Genomic DNA, 19962 nt, shown 5'->3' with positions numbered 1-19962 from the left:
AAAAAAACACACCACATAGGGGACTTTTTGTCCCCTATATGATGGAAAAAACAAAAACAAAAATTTAGGTAAACATTTTTTTTAATAATAATAATAATAATAAATAAATGACCTAAAAAATGTGACAGTGTTCAATATATACATATAAGTGCCTAAAAACTATATATTAACAACACATATATATATATATATATATATATATATATATATATATATATATATATATATATATATATATATATATATAAATAAAAACACACACCCACACACTCTAGAGCTGCACGATCATTAAAAAAATCAAGATCACGATTCTACCCCCCTTCCGATCTTAAAAAAGCATTTCCCAGATTCAATGCAGAGTGCGCTTTTCTCAAACCAAGCAGAGACACAGACAGCCTGCCAACATCGGATAGGGTGGAGATAAACAGAAACATTGAAACATCTAGTTTTTAGAAACTTCTGTCTGTAAATGAGGGCAGTTTAACCACTTAAAGACTAAACCTTTTTCTGGACACTTGTTGCTTACAAGTTAAAAATCTGTATTTTTTGCTAGAAAATTACTTAGAGGCCCCAAACATTATATTATATTATATAGAATATATATATATATATATATATATATATATATATATATATATATTTTAGCAGAGGCCCTAGAGCATAAAATGGTGGTTGTTGCAATATTTTATGTCACACTATATCTGTGCAGCGGTCTTTCAAACTCAAGTTTTTTGGAAAAAATACACTTTAATGAATAAAAAATAAATAAATAGAACGAAATGGTAAAGTTAGTACAAATTTTTTGTGAATGATGATGTTACACTGCGAGAACTGTGAAAAAAAAAAAATGATATATATTCTCATTTTAGCCAGAATCGTACAGCTCTAATACATATTTATACAAAGTCCGTGCTATCATGCAAAAAAAATATATTGGAAAAATAAAAAATCCATAAAGTGCATGCAAGTGCCTAAAAACCATATATTAACAACTCATATACAGTGCCTTGATAAAATATTGATACCCCTTGAAAATTTTCCCATTTTTTTTTTGTTACAATGAGAAACGTAAATGCATTTTATTGGGATTTTATGTGATGGACCAACACAAAGTGGCACATAATTGTGAAGTGGTAGGAAAATTATAAATGGTTTTCAAAATTTTTCACAAATAAATATGTGAAAAGTGTGGCATGCATTTGTATTCAGCCCCCGAGTCAATACTTTGTAGAATCAGCTTTCACTGCAATCACAGCTGCAAGTCTTCTTGGGGATATCTCTACCAGCTTTGCACATCTAGAGAGTGACATTTTTGTCCATTCTTCTTTGCAAAATAGCTCAGCTCTGTCAGATTGGATGGAGAGCGTCTGTGAACAGCAATTTTTAAGTCTTGCCACAGAATCTCAATTGGTTTTAGGTCTGGACTTTGCCTGGGCCATTCTAACACATGAATATGCTTTGATCTAAACCATTCCATTGTAGCTCTAGCTGTATGTTTAGGGTTGTTGTCCTACTGGAAGGTGAACCTCCGCCCCAGTCTCAAGTTTTTTGCAGACTAACAGGTTTTCTTCTAAGATTGCCCTGTATGATGATATGCAGTGTTAGTTTTCGGCTACACATAGCGTTTCCTTTTCGCCCAAAAAGTTAAATTTTGGTCTCATCTGACCAGAGCACCTTCTTCCAAGTTTCCTGTGTCCCCCACATGGCTTCTCGCGAACTGCAAATGAGACTTCTTATGGCTTTCTTTCAACAATGGCTTTCTTCTTGCCACTCTTCCATAAAGGCCAGATTTGTGGAGTGTACGACTAATAGTTGTCCTGTGGACAGATTCTCCCCCCTGACCTGTGGATCTCTGCAGCTCCTCCAGAGTTACCATGGGCCTCTTGGTTGCTTCCCTGATTAATGCTCTCCATGCCTGGCCTGTCAGTTTAGGTGGATGGTCACGTCTTGGTAGGTTTGCAGTTGTGCTATACTTTCCAATTTCATATGATAGATTGAACAGTGCTCTGTGAAATATTCAAAGCTTGGGATATTTTTTTTTCTATAACATAACCGTGCTTTAAACTTCTCCAAAACGTTATGCCTGACCTGTCTGGTGTGTTCCTTGGCTTTATGACGCTGTTTGTTCCTTAAGGTTCTGTAACAAACCTCTGAGGGCTTCACAGAACAGCTGTATTTATACTGCAATTAAATTACACACAGGTTGACTCTATTTACTAATTAGGTGACTTCTGAAGGAAATTTGTTCCACTAGATTTTAGTTAGGGGTATCAGAGTAAAGGGGGCTGAATACAAATACATGCCACACTTTTCAGATATTTATTTGTAAAAAAAATTGAAAACCATTTATCATTTTCCTTACACTTCACAATTAGGTGCCAAAAATGCAAATTTATCATAATAATAAAGAACGATTCCAATTCATAAAATCCGTGCAGTCATGCAAAACCAATGGGCTGAACAAATACAAAATCCATAAGTAATGTAAAAAAAAAAAGTCCCAAATAGGATGGTGATATTAGGTAATGCTTCTCCACATGTGCAATTCCTATTTTTCTTCTGCTCCAGATGACCACCCAACTGTGCTCCACTAATAAGCATAAAGATCAGTCTCTTATCAGATGGCAAGACCTTAACCCCTTCCCGCTGAACGTACGCAGATGTGCGTACTCGGCTTCCGGGGGTATACCGGGATGGTGCCCACACCTGCAGGCATCATCCTGGTACCATTTTTTACAGCGGGCGATTGGCTATCCAGCCATAACAACCGAAGCGGCTAAAAGCCGCTCGGCTGTTATGCCGGAGGAGCGGGAGGGGACGTCCCCCCTCCCGCCGCTGTTACCGGTGCTCCCGATTCACGATCCGATGCCTCCAGCTGCTGGGGAGGAACTGGAACGAAGCCGTAATCGGCTTCGTTCCAGTCTCCTAATAGTAAACACGGAAGCGACGTCATGACCTCACTTCCCATTTACTCGGCTGCCAATGGCGCCGGTTTAAAAAAATATACAGTATTCAGAATCGCCGTTTTCGTCGATCTGAATACTTTGAAGTGTAAAAGGAGGGATCGGGGGTCTTTTACCCGTCACCACTTATTACTGTCACAAGGGATGTTTACATTCCTTGTAACAGCAATAAAAGTGATAAAAAATTTTTTTTAAAACAATTTATTCGTTTTAAAATAAATAAAAAAATATTTTGTTTTTAAAGCGCCCGCCATCCCCGCAAGCTCGCAAAGTAAAGAAAATGCATACGGAAGTCGCGCCCGCATATGTAAACGGTGTTCAAATCACAAGTGAGGTATCGCCGCGATCGTCAGAGCGAGAGCAACAATTCTAGCGCTAGACCTCCTCTATAACATGGCAACCGTAAAAAAAAAAAAATTAAAGCGTCGCCTATTGAGATTTTTAGGTACCATACTTTGTCGTCATTCCACGAGTGCGTGCAATTATAAAAGTGTGACATGTTTGGTATCCATTTACTCGGCGTACCATTATCTTTCACATTATGCAAAAATAATTGGGCTAATTTTACGGTTTTGTTTTTTTTAAATTCATGAAAGTATCCCTTTTCCCAAAAAGTTGCGTTTAAAACACCACTGCGCAAATGCCATGTGACATAAAATATTGCAACAATCGCCGTTTTATTCTCTAGAGTCTCTGCTAAAAAAATATATATAATATTCGGGGGTTCCAAGTAATTTTCTAGCAAAAAATATGGATTTTAACTTGTAAACACCAAATGCCAAAAATAGGCTTAGTCATGAAAGGGTTATTACAGGGTCTAGCCTTGCCTCAGTGGTTCTCAGATGTTCTATCCCTCACTTTGAGTATAGAACACGGCCCCTATCAGAAAAACTTATATGGCAGTTTGACCCCTTAGTATGGATCTCTGGACCCCCTCTGCAAACATATTAGAACCACATAGAGCAGGATATGTATGAAAAGAGGAATACTCATTGCGCAAAGTCCAAAAACAACACTTTTTATTAAAAGGACATATACTCACAAAGCACAGTAAATAAACAGGTACTTAGTGTGTAAAATCGTCCAGCGGCCCCGGCGAGCATGCTGATGTTACCACTACAACCTCTTCCCGATGTACGTTTCAACGTCATCACTGGGGCAAAGGAGACATGAATCTTTCTGATGGGAGCCGTGTTCAATACTCAAAGTGAGGAGTGTTCTCACTGAGGCAAGGTTTGACCCTGTAATAAGGTCTTAGCATCTGGTAAGAGGCTGATCTTTATGCCTATGAGTGGGGCACAGTTGGGTGGTCATCTGGCGCACAAGCAAAATAGGAAGTGCCCATGTGGAGCACCAGTATCTAATATAACCATCCTTTTAGAGGTGCACCAAATGGAAATTTTGGTGATGAAAATGAAAATTCTGGATGTACTTGGCTGAAATGTATTAATTAATATCATGACTTTAAATTAATATGAATGTATTTTTCGGCCATTATCTGCACCTTTAGTGCAAGAAAAACTCTAGCAAAATGCATCTCTTAAAATTCTATGCATATCTTGACACTAGTCTGTTGCGCTTCTATTGTGGTTTGTAAAAATCTTGCTTGCTGCATTTTTGGTCAGAAAAAAAAACTAAATAAATAAATAAAAAAAAACCTCCCCGTTAAAAAAGCATTGAAAACGTAACAAGAACACATCAATAACGTACCCGTTTTTTTTTTTATGCAGTTTTTGTGTTACGTGACCTATGAGAAATAAACCATAAGCGCAGTAAAATCGTGGCAAAATTGCGTGCATTTTTGGCACCATTATTGGCAAAAAGGCAGATGGAATGAAAACAATAAATTCTAGCACCAGACTCCCTTCGTAACACTAAACTGATGACTTATAGGGTTTTTATTTTAAAGCGTCGCTTATGGAAAACATAGGGTACAGACATGTTTAAAGGGATTGTAAAGTGAATAAAAAAAACAAAATAAAACAAAACAAACATGTTATACTTACCTCCACTGTGCAGCTCGTTTTGCACAGAGTGGCCCGAACCTGCTCTTCTGGGGTCCCTCGGCGGGTATCTCCCGCAGGTACTTCTCACCTTCATGCGAGCTCCCTCGCATGGTGAGAAGCATCTGCGGGCGCGCTCCCGTGATACAGCCGCTCGCTGTATCACACGGCCCCGCGTCAGTGGATGTGATTGACAGCGGCTGCGCTGCATTCCATCCATCCACTCCAGCCAATCAGGGGCCAGGCTGAACGGTGGAAAGGACGTCGGGGGATGAGCGCGGGACTTTCGGGGGGTGAGGCAAGTAAAACAGGGGGACGGGGGGGCTGGGGGCGCAGGCGGTGTCAGATGTTTTTTCACCTTAATGCATAGAATGCATTAAGGTGAAAAAACATTTACCTTTACAACCCCTTTAATGTTTGATATGTTGGATATCTATTTACTTGGTCCAACTTTGGCTTTTATATTTTACCAAACAATTGGGTAATTTATTGCATTTTTGTGCCCCCTAAAATGAAATTGTTCAACATATTGATTTTGCATGACAGCACTGATTTTATGAATTGGAATTGTTATTATCATGATGAATTTGTTTTTTACATGTATATATACAAGTTTTTAAGATATGATTTTTAGGCACTTGCATGCACTTTATGGATTTTGCAATATATTGTTTTTGCATATTGCATTTGATAGCACAAACTTTATAAATTGGAACTGCTATTATTATGATGAATTTTACTATTTTATGTATATATAGGAATTCTAGGAGTTCTTTTTTTGGTCATCTTCCAGGCCACATGTTGATTGCTGTTGAACCAGTGGATATGCTGGGATACCGTCCTTGTTGCTGAGGAGATTTGTGGTTTATCAATCCCTGCCTGATACATACAACCCTCTGGTGAGTGTAAACCCAGAAGGGGAGTGTGTTGTGCAGACTGTAGTGTGGTGTTTTTAATGATACAACATATGGTTAAAAAACAAGTTAATACAGCGCTAAAACAAGTACAGCGCTAAAACAAGTACAAAATAAAAATTTGCAAACAAAACCATCAAATATCTTTATAGTGTAAAATAATGAAAAATAAGTTGCGCTAAATATGAAGAGATCACAAATCAAGTAACATATGGTGCAAATAAATAGTGAACGTTCAAAAATTCATAAACACAAAATACATGTGTACATATAAAAAACTTGATAATAAGTGATAGGAATCAAAGTAAATGGATATATAAAAAAATTAAATAAAATAAATAATTAAAAAAAGTCCATTGAGATAATAAAATTAATAAAAAAAAAAAAGGAAAAATCCATTGAGGTACAAAGTTCCAAGGGTTATCCACCTTCACCAACAGGGGAAGAGAGAGGGAGAAACTGAAAGGATCCCAATCTGACCTAAGGCTCTGTGTCCCCTGATGCAAGAAAATAAATATGCAGTTATTGTACTAATGACATTGGCAGGGAAGGGGTTAACTGTGTTCCCTCACTGTGTGTTCTAACTGTAAGGGGGAAGGGATCACTGGGACAACACACAGATCTGTCTTCCTGCATAGCAGAAAGACAGGATCTGTGTGATCTCCCCTGTCAGAACTGAGGATTTGCCTTGTTTACACAGGCAGATCCCCGTTCAGTCACTGTGGGAACGATCGCGGTTAGCCGGCAGACATTGAGTCCACTGGACCCTCTCATCGCCCCCTATTGGCCAATGGGAGTGCCCTCATGCCCACAAATCACAGTGTACAAGCCCGTCGCAGCCGAGCCACCCTACCGCAGTATAACTGCGGCGGCTGGCCGGCAAGAGGTTAAGTGTCATCATGTGTCAAATGTAAGTTACACCCAAGAACAGAAACCCCAAAAAAATAAAAAAAAATAAAATGTAGGAGCCCCCACCTATATGCACGTACAAATGTAAACGCTTGTGGCAGGGTGCCTACGCCTGAAAACATCTATTGCAATACATGTTACATTTAGCTGCGGATGCTGGAATAAGAACAATAATTCTAGCACCAGACCTCCTTCTTAATGCTAAATTGATGACCCATAGGGGGCTTTTAAAGTGTCGCCTATGGAAAATATAGGATACATGTTTAACCACTTCATCTCTGGAAGGTTTACCCCCCCCCCCCTTCATAGCCAGGCCATTTTTTGCAATCTGGCACTGTGTTAGTTTTAACTGACTATTGTGGATCATACGATATGTTCCCAAATAATTTACGCCATTTTTTCCCACAAAACAAAAAAACCCAGACATTTTCAGGGAAAAAACAAATATTTTTTACTTTCTACTATAAAATATACCCAATTAAAAAAAAAAAAAAAAAATCTTCATCAATTTAGCCCAATATGTATTCTGCTCCATATTTTTGTTAAAAAAAATCCCAATAAGTGTATATTGATTGGTTTGTGCAAAAGTTATAGCATCTACAACTATGGGATATATTTTTGGAATTTTTATCTATATATTTTTAGTTGTAATGGCGGCGATCAGTGACTTATAGCTGAACTGCGATATTGTGGTGGACAAATAGGACACCTGACACTTTTTTGGGGACCAGTGACAATTATACAGTGATCAATGCTAAAAAAAAAAAAAATGCACCGTCACTGTACTAATGACACTGGCAGGGAAGGGGTTAACAACAGGGGAGATCAAAGGGTTAAATGTGTTCCTAGGGAGTGCTTGGCAATTGTGTGGGGGGTGCTTGTAATGTGGGAAGGCAGAGATCCATCATTCTACTTAGCAGAAACACAAGATCGCTGCCTTCCCTTGTCCCAGATCGCCGTTCTGCCTGTCTCCCAAACAATCGGCGGGTCACAGGGGGACCGCACACATGCGTGCCCCAGTCCTGGGGTTGCAGAATCACGTACAACAGGTTAAAGCGGAGGTTCACACAAAAATGTAACCTCCGCTTTTGGAACCCGCCCCCCCTCCGGAGTCACATTTGGCACCTTTCAGGGGGGAGGGGGGTGCAGATAACCGTCTAAGACAGGTATTTGCACCCACTTCCTGGGATAGACTCCCACGGGAGTCTACGCCTCTTCCTGTCCCGGCGTGCTGTCTGCTGGGACACACACGGGTCCCAGAGACAGCATGGACCATTCTCATTGCGCTGCCCGACTCGCGCATGCGCAGTAGGGAACGGGGAAGTGAAGCTGCATTTCCTGATTCCCATACCGAAAATGGCTACAGCAGCATTCGAGGACCGAAGGACGGTTCGGCCTCGGGTGCCGACATTGATGGACCCTGAGACAGGTGAGTGTCCTTATTTTAAAAGTCAGCAGCTGCAGCATTTGTAGCTGCTGACTTTTTTAAAAAAAAAATAATACATTTGCGGGACTCCCTCTTTAAAGGGGTTGTAAAGGTAAATGTTTTTTCACCTTAATGCATTCTATGACAAAAAAACCTCTGACAGTGCCTGCGCCCCCAGTCCCCCCGTTTTACTTGCCTCACCCCTCGAAAGTCCCGCGCTAGTCCCCCGACGTCCTTTCCACCGTTCAGCCTGGCCGCTGATTGGCTGGAGTGGATGGATGGAATGCAGCGCCGCCATTGGCTCGCGCTGCTGTCAATCACATCCACTGACGCGGAGCGTCTGGGGGCGGGGCCGTGTGATACAGCGAGCGGCTATAGCCGCCGGCTGTATCACGGGAGCGCGCCCGCAGATGCTTCTCACCATGCGAGGGAGCTTGCATGAACGTGAGAAGCACCTGCGGGAGGAAGCCGAGACAGCCGCCAAGGGACCCCAGAAGAGCAGGTTCGGGGCCACTCTGTGCAAAACGAGCTGCACAGTGGAGGTAAGTATAACATGTTTGTTATTTAAAAAAAAAAAAAAAAATGTTTTAACTTTACAATCCCTTTAAGGTTTGACATGTTGGATATCCATTTACTTGGTGCAACCTCGGCTTGTATATTTTACCAAAAAATTGGTTAATTTATTGTGTTTTTTGCCCCCTAAAATTAACTTTTAATGATCTTTTGTTTACAACCTTTGTGGTAATATCATGTAAAATAAAAAAAATAAAAAAATCGGATCTACAACTATTTTATTCTCTAGGGTGTCTGCGTTCAGAAAATATATGTTTGGGGGTTTTATGTCATCTTCAGGCTCAAAATGATTTTTTTAAACGTGTGTGAAAAAAACGTCTCTGGCTATGAAAGGGTTAAGGGATAAGTTCACCTTCTGTAACATGTTACATGTTCCACCCATAACATTGGTTAATCTGTACATTTAAAGTGTCACTAAACCCCCCAAAATTCTTAGTTTATATGGCATTAAAAAGAGGTTCTTTACTTTTGTGCATATGCCTCCATCATTCATCTGTGTTTTTTTTTTTTTTTTTAATAAATACCTGGTAGATCCTGCTGTTTCCATACACTGCCCCATTGTCAGTGGTAACACCATTGCAGCTGAACCTCTGGCCACTGCGTTGCCACTCTCAATGCACATGCTTTGCCATTTATCTTTTGGTAAGCCATTGATTTCCTTATTCATCCTCTTGAGGCCGCCTCACGTGACTCTTTTCGTCAATTGTGGGTGGCTCCAGCTGCATGAGTAGCATTAACTCCCCCTCCCTTCCCACTTCTACTCAACCATTCATAATATCAGTTAACTTATTTTAATACAGTTGGTATTTTAGATAAAAATAATGGCTTAAACAGTTATCCATTATTAATGAAGAAATATAGGCATAACTTTTTTTTCATTTTGGATACAGTAAGGGAAGCTTATAACCCGTCAGATTTTTTTTTTTGGTGCCATCTGTTTCCGATTGGAGAGATTTACCTTTACTTCCAGTCCCATAGCCAAACAAAGTGGGAGGAAATCCCTTTAAATAAACGGAAACCCTTGGGACCCCCTAAATCACCAGAACTAGTGTCTCCATTGGAAGATTTCCCCTCTATTACTTTTCTGAGAACAGCTCAAAATTTGGGATTCCCCTCCCCCAATTAGACCATATGACTGCAACATTGTCAATCTGTGCTGCATAGCCACGGGAGTATAAAGAAAAAACGTCCTGCAGTCGTGTCTGCAGGATAGGTGAGATGAATACTGCTGGCTCCTCCCACGGTTCGTGCCATGTGGTGTGTAGCAAGTAAATAAAAGTCATGTGACCACTGACCAGCATTAAGGTATTTGAAAACTTTTTTTTTTAATCCGTTGTTATTACATTTGCTTATACTGCTGTGTAAATTTAACATACATGGGAAAGGGTGGCTGTGGATTGAATGACACTTTAACAAAGTCCTTCAGAATGGGCCACTCGTGCATGCCACAAAGCGTGGTGATCTGTGTCCCCCAGACACAGAGCATCACAGATCAGTGTAAAGAGCCAATGACGTAAGCTCTTTAGCATGCGATTGATCCCATGTAACAAATGCCGGTTATCAGCTTCCTTTCCTCAGCACTCTCAATGTCTCAGGAAAAGAAAGCTGATAAATGGCTTTCCAGTTATAGGGGACATATCAATGCATATCAGTTACATATCATTGCAACATATCAGTGTCCATCAATGCAGCCTCATCAGTGCACATCAGTGAAGGAGAAAAAATACTTCTTTACAAAATTTAACAAATAATGTTTAAAATTTTCAGTCATTTTTTATTCATTTAAACTAAATCCGAAAGTACGGTCTCAAAAAAAATATATAAATGTAATTTAGGTACAGCATTGCATGACCACACAATTGTCATTCAAAGTGCAACAGCACTAAAAGCTGGCCTGGGAAGGAAGGGGGTTATTGTGCCCTGTATTGAACTAGTGCAATATTAACAAGGTATATATTTTAACCCCCTCAATACCAACAGGTTTCTTAACTACCAAAAAAGTGTGGCAAAAAGAAAAAGAGAAAATCAGATCACCTTGGAAGGGGGGACTACTTTTCGAAAAAGGAGTCATTTCTGAGGTTTTGTTTTGTCCTAGCATATTTATCTGCTAAGTTTTAAAAGCGAAATAAGACAAATAGATTTTTTTTTCTTTAATTTTGGGGCCTTTTTTTCCCCCATCATATAGTAATAAATAAAAAACAAAAAAAAAAACAAAAGAAAGTGTTTTTTCTTTGAAAAAAACGTAACTGAACTGATGAAACAACGGGTCCGCATGTGTGAAAGGGGCCTTTGGGTGGAGTGTTGCTTGAATAGGTAATTTTCACCTGGAGTTCAGCTTTAATTTGTTAGCCAAGTCCTTCTAAATCTGCCAATACCTCCAATACTACCCTCTCCCCAGATCGACAGTTCTGCTGTCCAAAGGTGTCTCAGTTACTCCTGCATCCAGAATTGAGACATCCTAAAGGCTTGTTCACATGTGCGTCAGCCTTTTCCACCCCTCTTAAAAGTGATCGGAGATAGATTTGCTTTTCAGAGGCGTATGACAGGTGGTGAGGAGGGGATATGTCACCTCCTCACCTGCCTAATTTTTCCCCTGTAAATGCTGCACCAGAATCACATTGCACACAGTTGTCCCCATAGACCTGCATGGGTTGTATTTGACAAGCGGTTTAAATTTTTCTGTGATGTGTGTACAGCCTTAAGTGGCTGCTGTCTGTTCAGGTGGGCAGTAAAATATCTCAACTGCGTGGGTTTAGCACCCCCTGGACAGAATTGCAAGTGGGGTAACTGTCTGAACCACATTCAGGCTAGGTTCACACTTGTGTGACCTGCGTTCTGCGGGTTAGGCAGAACTTCAATGGCCTGCCTTACGTGCAAAAATGCAGAGAAAGTATTTCCTTTCCTTTTTTTTAAATGACAAACACACATGGTGCCAGTGTGTGGGGGTGCTAAAGAGCAATGTGTTTTGTGAACGTCCTGGACTTAGCATTATGGATTGGCAAGTTTCAATATACTACATTTTTGTTTTTGGGTTTAATACCCATTAACTAAAGCTACCCATAGACACTGGAAAACAGTCTGAGATGTGCAGACAACAGTCACAAAATAAACAGGACCAGCCTAGTCACTTAAGAACTATTTAGTGTAATGTAAGGGAGGGCATGGGCAACCAACACACTTTGCATGGGTTGCAGAAAATAAGGCAACATTTTCTAACCTCCCAAGAACTTAAGTTTGCAAGAGTGATCTTTTAGGAATGTTGTGTGCATCCCATAAACAATGGATCAACATGATCCAAGGTGGCTGTCATCTATTATCTGAATAACTTTTTTTCAATTTTCAATAGAGTAAAGCTGGGTACACACTAGAGCTGCACAATTAATTGTTAAAAAAATTGTGTTCTTGATTCACCCCCTCCGACGATCTCTCCTGCACAGGTTGCTGATTCTTTCATATAAACAAGTGGAGAAACTATCTGCTCACTCAGCTGTCAAAAGAAAACATCAGGGCAGTCTGCCAAGTTTTTTGAACTTGCAACATTGTAACTAAGCTTCCTTCTTAGTGCCGGTTCACACTACCGCGACTTGTCAGGCGACTTAGCCGCCTGACAAGTCGCGCTCCGTTCTGTACTACGGAACCGTTCTAATAGGAGCGACTCAAGTCGCTCCGACTTAGAAAAAGGTTCCTGTAGTATTTTCGGGGCGACTTCAGGCGACTTGCATTGACTTCTATACAGAAGTCATTTTGCAAGTCGCCGCTGAAATCGTGTGCAGGTCGCGTCTGTGAGACGCGCTGCAAGTCACGTCGCCCCTGTGTGAACGGGGGCTTAGATCAAAAGGGATAGAACTTCTGTGTAAATAAATCCAGGCAGATTGCCAAATTTTCAATGCAAATGCAGGAAGTTTAACCACTAAGTCCATTCACACAGGGGCAACTTTGGATGCGACTTTAAGTCATCCCAAGTTGCCTCAAGTCGAGCAACATGATAAAATCAATGTACCGTATTTATCGGTGTATAACACGCACTTTTTTCCCCTTAAAATCAGGGAAAAAACGCGGGTGCGTGTTATACACCGATACTCCGCGATTTCCGCACATTTTTTTGGGCTCTGGGCGGCTTTTGGCCGCTCTCGGACCTTCTCGGCGGCTTTCGGCCGCTCTCGGAACTTCTTGGCGGCTTTCGGCCGCTCTCGGAACTTCTTGGCGGCTTTCGGCCGCTCTCGGAACTTCCGAGAGCACCCAAAAGCCGCCAAGAAGTTCCGAGAGCGGCCGAAAGCCGCCGAGAAGTTCCGAGAGCGGCCGAAAGCCGCCGAGAAGGTCCGAGAGCGGCCGAAAGCCGCCGAGAAGGTCAGAGAGCGGCCGAAAGCCGCCGAGAAGGTCCGAGAGCGGCCGAAAGCCGCCGAGAAGGTCCGAGAGCGGCCGAAAGCCGCCGAGAAGGTCAGAGAGCGGCCGAAAGCCGCCAAGAACTTCCGGGTGCCGCCGAGATACACGGGACATCTCGGCGGCGCCATTTTTAAAAACATAAGCAGACAATGCACTAAGACGGACAAGCTGCATGACAAGGCTGCAATGAGGACAGGCTGCAATGAGGGCAGGCTGCATGACAAGGCTGCAATGAGGGCAGGCTGCATGACAAGGCTGCAATGAGGGCAGGCTGCATGACAAGGCTGCAATGAGGACAGGCTGCATGACAAGGCTGCAAATGACGCTGACGAGGCTTCAGATGGACACTAATAAGACTGCATTGATGGGCATTTAAATGTAAGTTTTTTTTCCTTAAATTTCCCTCCTAAAAGTTTTTTCCACAAAATTCCCTCCTAAACTTGGGATGCGTGTTATACGCCGATAAATACGGTAAGTGAATGAGAGACGTCTTAATGTTACACTACTGAAGCCGCTCTGACTTCAGAAAAGGTTCCTGTACTACTTCAATCCGACTTCTAGACAACGTGTACTCATTGATTTCAATGGAAGTTGCCTCCAAGTCGGATCCCCCGTCTTAACTGAAGCAAAAATAGTTTTCTAGGCAAACCCCTCCCTCCCACAGAGCTGATTATTATGTGATTGGCCACTGGCAAAGTCCCCTGTCCTGGAAGTTGCCTCAAGTTGTGCTGTGATTCATACTCAAGTCGTGTCCAAGTTGCCTCCCAAAGTCTCATTGGAAGTCATGTTGCCCCTGTGTGAATGGACTCTTAAAGTCTAGATCTTTTTCTGATGCTTCTTTCTTAAGTTAAAATCAATATTTTTTGCTAGAAAATTACTTGGAACCCCCAAACATTATATATATATTAGCAGAGATCCTGGGGGATAAAATGGCAATTGCTGCAATATTTTATGTCAAAAATTCACTTCAATGAATAAAAAAACAGTAAAAGTTAGCCCATTTTTTTTTGTTTTAATGTGAAAGATGATGTTACGCCGCGAGAATCGTGAGAGAATAATGACCTATCTTCTAAGCAAAAAAAATTGTGATTCTCATTTTAGCAAGAATCGCGCAGCTCTAGTACACACAGGTCAAAAATTGGCCAGAAACGGTTGGTTCAGAAGAACCCGGCCAAATGTCAACCCATGTGTACAACCAGCACTGATCAGTGTTCTGGCGGAGTGGGGGCAGTTCCTCTGTCAGAACAACAACACAGTGGGGGGAGATCACCGCAATAATATTGCTTGTGTTAGGAGGAAAAAGCAAGAAGCTGGGACTTTAAATGAAGCTTGTGGTAGCAATCGAGTACAGTGGGGGGTATAGAATTATTTAATATTCCATAAACACATATTTACATACGTTAATAACCGTATACTTAGAAATGCACACTTGCATATATTGTCGATTTCTAAAACAGTGGTAAATGATAATAACATGACTAAAATAATTAATCACATGATAAGGTTTAAGGATTCCACCAAATTTCACGATTGGCTATACATATATTTTACGATAGCCCCTGCATGTTCTATGATCTTTCTAATCCCTGCCACAATATATAAACGGTATGTGTATTGGCACAGTAGTCTGATAAACATGTAATCATATGGGACGCGGCATCTGGTAGCTCGACGCGTTTCGCTTTTAATTGATCCTATTCTCCATAACCAAACCTGCACCTAGAAATAGCGATCTTATGATAGCTTTCCCCAGCTTACCTTTATTAGTTCCCACTAACTGATATCTAGCATTCAATCCAATTCTGGTGATTTACTCTTGCATATTGGTTTGTGGTGTCATCCAGATCTCATTCAGTTCGGGAGTTGCGATGTGCACTGTGGGTATTCTTCCCTCCTTCACCTCCATTACACTCAGGGGGAAGGACGCACCATCACTGCACATCGACGTCACGTCCTACGCGCCGGACGTACAGTGTCCTTGTGGCGCTGCTTCGCTGGCGGGGTTTCCCATCTCCACGAGTAATAGACTGAGGTTGTGATGGCACCTTCCCCTCATTCTGCTTTTGTGCGTGACGTTGGGGGTTGGTCTGTGGCAGTGCACATATATGGGCTAACGCTGTGGCTGGAATGGATCACTCAGGGCTCTCTTGTACAGCTGATTCCATGTCTCATTTTGGTAACATCTGTCTCTCCCCCTCTTTAAGCACCAGGTAACTATTTGAACTTTCTAGTCACCCCTCTCCCCCATTCTCTTCTGATTTCAAGTGTCCTGGTGGAAACCTCTCACCATGCTTTTCCTCCTCCACCCGTCTAGTCACATTATCACTAGTTTTTATTTCTGCACACATTACCTCCATCATTTAGTTTTGACTAACAATCACTTAACTACTCACATAGTTCTCACACCAGGTTACTTGGTTCATTTACTGATTACCAATACCTCTCACGTTCACACCAGGCATGCTCTGTGTGCCCAGATCCTCCCAGGTTGTTGCCTATGATGGTTGCCGGCGCTAACCATGCTTCCTCAGCGCCAGATACTGATGCCCTCAAGTGGCCCATGGTCCCTGACATTGAGCCATCAAATGCACATATACTTGTAAGTGATCTTTGGGGGGGGGGGGGGGGGGAGTTTTTGATCTATCCTCCCCTTTATTGATACAAGTTTGCTTACCTAGACAACATATTTTCCATTTTAGATACACATGCTTGCTCCTGAAGAGCGGCTTAAAGGCACGAAATGCGTCAAGCTACCAGATGCCATGTACCATATGATTATTTATCAGACTACTGTGCAAATACACTTGTACTTTTATATATTGTGATAGGGATTAGAAAGATCATAGACCATGCAGGGGCTATTGTACAATATACGTATATCCAATCATGAATTTTGGTGGAATCCGTAAACCATATCATGCGATTAATTAATTTTTATAATTTTATCAGTTTCCACTGTTTTAGAAATCGATAATACGCAAGTGTGCATTCCTATGTATATCCACTTTCAGACCGGACCATTTTGCTGGCTTAAGAACAGAGCACTTTTTGCGATTCGGCAATTTGACACTTTAACTGAAAATTGCGCGGTTGTGCAACATGGCTCCCAAACAAAATTGACGTCCTTTTTTTCCCACAAATAGAGCTTTCTGTTGGTGGTATTTGATCACCCCTGTGGTTTTTATTTTTTGCGCTATAAACAAAAAAAGATAATAAATATCCCCCAAAAATTATATAAAAAATATTTCTTTCCTCAGTTTAGGCCGATACGTATTCTTCTACATATTTTTGGTAAAATAAATAAATAAATCGCAATAAGCGGTTGATTGGTTTGCACAAAATTTATAGTGTTTACAAAATAGAGGATAGTTTTATGGCATTTTTATAAAAAAAAAATTTTTTACTAGTAATGGCGACATTATGGTGGACACATCAGACATTTCTGACACATTTTTGGGACCATTGTCATTTATACAGTAATCACTGCTATACAAATGCACTGATTCCTGTGTAATTGACACTGGCAGTGAAGGGGTTAACCAGGGGGTGGCAGTGTAGGGGTTAAGTGTGTCCTAGGGGCGTGTTACTAACTGTGGGGGGCGTGGCTGTGTGTTAGTGAACACTGATCTCTGCTCCCATCACAGGGTACAGAGATCAGTGTCACTTGATGCTAGGCAGAACAGGGAGATGCTGTTTACTTCCGCATCTCCCCGTTCGACGATTGCGGGTATCCATGTGGCGATCGAGTCTGCAGGACCCGCGACCGGACTCACGGGGGTCCCAACCGGCATGCGGCAATTTCAAATGGACGTACCTGTACGCCAATTTGCCTGTCCGTACCATTCTGTCGACGTACATCGCCGTGTGCCGGTTGGGAAGCGGTTAAGGTTAACATATGTAAATATGTGTTTATGGAATATTAAATAATTCTATACCCACCACTGTATTCAAGTGCTACCATGTACTTCATTTAAAGTCCCACCCTCTTACTTTTTCCTCCTTATATTGACAGGGATGGAGGCATATGACCTTACCAGGTCATGGCTTAGTTTAAAGTCCCAATTTCCACAATCATATTGCTTATGTTAGAACGGTGATCTGTAAGTTTTTTTTCCATTCAGCCTGCTGAGTTACACGAAAAAAACCTATTGTGTATACCTTGCATAAATGGAGGGTTATAACCTTTTTTTTTCCCCATTTGTGTCCCATTGCAGAGATTTCTCTTCACTTCCTGTCACATAGATAAATCAGGAAGTGAGAGGAAATCCATCACCAGAACTAGTGTCGACATTTGGAATATTTTCCCTTTGTTCCTGTTCAGGTGACAAAAATTTCAGGAGTGATAATGGTAAACAGAACAAACAGAGGGTGAATCTCCCTAACAGGGGCACGGACAGCAAAAAAAAAAAAAATAGGGAAGATGTATTATTCAATCTCTGCGCTATCCAAAACACTAAATACTGGGTCACGTCACAGGTATGTGTCTACAGCATTTGCAGGTAGTTTTTTGTTCCCAGGGTGAAGATCCAATTTAAAGCAGAACTTTTGCCATGACAACTTGATATAAAAAAAGAATGTTCTTTAGTGAGGAACATACATTCCACAAGTAAACACATAGATTTAACAGTTTGGAAAAACAGTTACATTCAGGCAGGTACAGGAATGTAACTGTCACATTGGCTGTGCTCTCAAACTGTCAAACCATCCAATGGTTGGTACCATAGCTGATCACATTTGCAGTCTCATGGCAGTTGAAGATTAGAACAGAGGCCAAGATGGCAGCTTCCTTGGCTGAAAATGACAGGAGGGTTTACTTCAAATTAATAATTATGCTACCAAAATTAGTATGTGCTATAAATTGCCTCCAGCATTGTTCCTGTTTCTTCTTGCTGGAGGCTGTCATTTTGCTGAAACCCAGAGCCCCTGAACAACAGTAAATCATAATGTGGAACTAAAGCCATCAAGTTAACGGTTTCAAAAACAGTTTCCCAGTGTATTCAAGAGCCAGTATAAAGGAATAGTGGTGGTAAAAAAAAAAAAAAAAAAAAAAAAAAAAAGTATGGGTTTTAACAAATTTTTTTGTATAATTCTCCTTTAACCTCTTAAGGACCGAGCCTATTTTTCACACTTCTTGTTTGCAAGTTAAAATCATTTTTTTTTGCTAGAAAATTACTTAGAACCCCAAACATTTTTTTTTCCCCCAGACACCCTAGAGAATAAAATGGAGATTGTTGCAGTACTTTATATCACACCGTACTCGTGCAGCAATCTTACAAACACAATTTTTGTAAATAAAAAATAAGAAAACAGTAGTTAGCCCAATTTTTTCTATATTCTGAAAGATAATTTTACGCCGAGTAAATTGATACCCAACATATCACGCTTCAAAATTGTGACTGCTTGTGGAATGGAGACAAACTTTGGCACCTAAAAAAAATCTCCATAGGGCGGCGTATATGTTTACAGGTTACCAATTGTGCATTACGGAAGTCTTGGGCTAGAATTATTGCTCTCGCTCGAACGATCACGGTGATATCTTCTAAATTGTAAGCTCTAACGAGCAGGGCCCTCTAGTGTATTGATTTGTATTGTAAGTGAGTACACTTACAATACAAATCAATACACTAGAGGGCCCTGCTCGTTGTGCTCTAGAGGGCCCTGCTCGTCTGCCCTCATGTTGTAAAGCGCTGCGCAAACTGTTGGTGCTATATAAATCCTGTATAATAATACCTTGCATGTGTGGTTTGAACACAGCTTACATGTGGGCGTGACTTAAGTATGCGTTCGCTTCTGTGCGCGAGCTCGGAGGGACGGGGAGCTTTAAAAGAAAAAAATGTTTTTCCTTATTTAACTTTTTATTTTTACACTGTCCCTTTAAAAAAAAAAAAAAAAAATTGGATCACTTTTATTCCTATTACAAGGAATGTAAAAGCATGACAGGACCTCTTTAATGTGAGATCTTTGGTCAAAAAGATCTCACATTTACACTTAAAAGCAAAAAAAAAAAAAAAAGGTCCCTTTAAGGTTGTTATTGGAAGTGACGTATGAAGTTACTCCGGTCCGCCCGCTGAGAATAAAAATACTGGTGTTAAAGTGGTTGTAAACCCTTACAAACCACTTTGACCTACAGGTAAGCCTAGATTAAGGCTTACCTGTAGGTCCAAGAAATATCTCCCAAACTTATACGGTTTAGGAGATATTTGGCCGAAGACGGGCACTGCTATCTACAGCGCATGCGCCGTAGACAGCGGCGCGCAGGTGCACTGAGCGGGGCATCGACGATGACGGCAATGCCGCGAGTCTCAGCTCCTGTGCGCATGCGCGGGAGTGACGTCACCGCTGCTCCGGCGAATCACAGCGCCGGAGCAGCGAGACCCACCAAGAAGATGGACGCTCGGAACTACAGGGGACAGCAGTGACTTCGCTGGCTCCTGTGTCAGGTAAGTGACACATAATGGACTACTATGCGATGCATAGTAGTCCATTATGCTTTGCCTTTACAGGGAATGAGAGAGGAAGTAAACTCATCAGGGTTTACTTCCTCTTTAAGGCAGCTATCTGCTTCCATAACGGTATTTAACATCACAGGTACCAGAAGACTGTGGCCCATTCAGAAACCACAGCACACTTTGCGCATGCGAGTAGGAAATCGGTTTTCCATAGTGAAGATGGTGGCGCCAGCACCTAATAGCCAATTGAATAAACAGCTTGGGTGAGGACATTGTGGGATCCCTGGACAGGTAAGTGCCCTAATATTAAAAGTCAGCAGCTACAGGATTTCTAGTTACTAG

The 19962-nt window shown here is 41.3% G+C and overlaps 1 protein-coding gene across 2 annotated transcripts in view; it reads right to left on the bottom strand.

Moving 5' to 3' along the window:
• Positions 1-19962, bottom strand: part of TTC9C (tetratricopeptide repeat domain 9C) — a 30442-nt gene that overhangs the window by 9978 nt on the left and 502 nt on the right. The gene's annotated exons all lie outside the window — the stretch shown is intronic.

This window comes from Lithobates pipiens, unplaced genomic scaffold (genome assembly GCF_037356315.1).
Source record: "Lithobates pipiens isolate NorthernLeopardFrog02 unplaced genomic scaffold, aLitPip1_a1.2 Scaffold_10, whole genome shotgun sequence".
NCBI lineage: Eukaryota > Metazoa > Chordata > Amphibia > Anura > Ranidae > Lithobates > Lithobates pipiens.
Note: the sequence above shows the minus strand (reverse complement) of the source record. Positions and strands in the feature narration are given on the sequence as shown.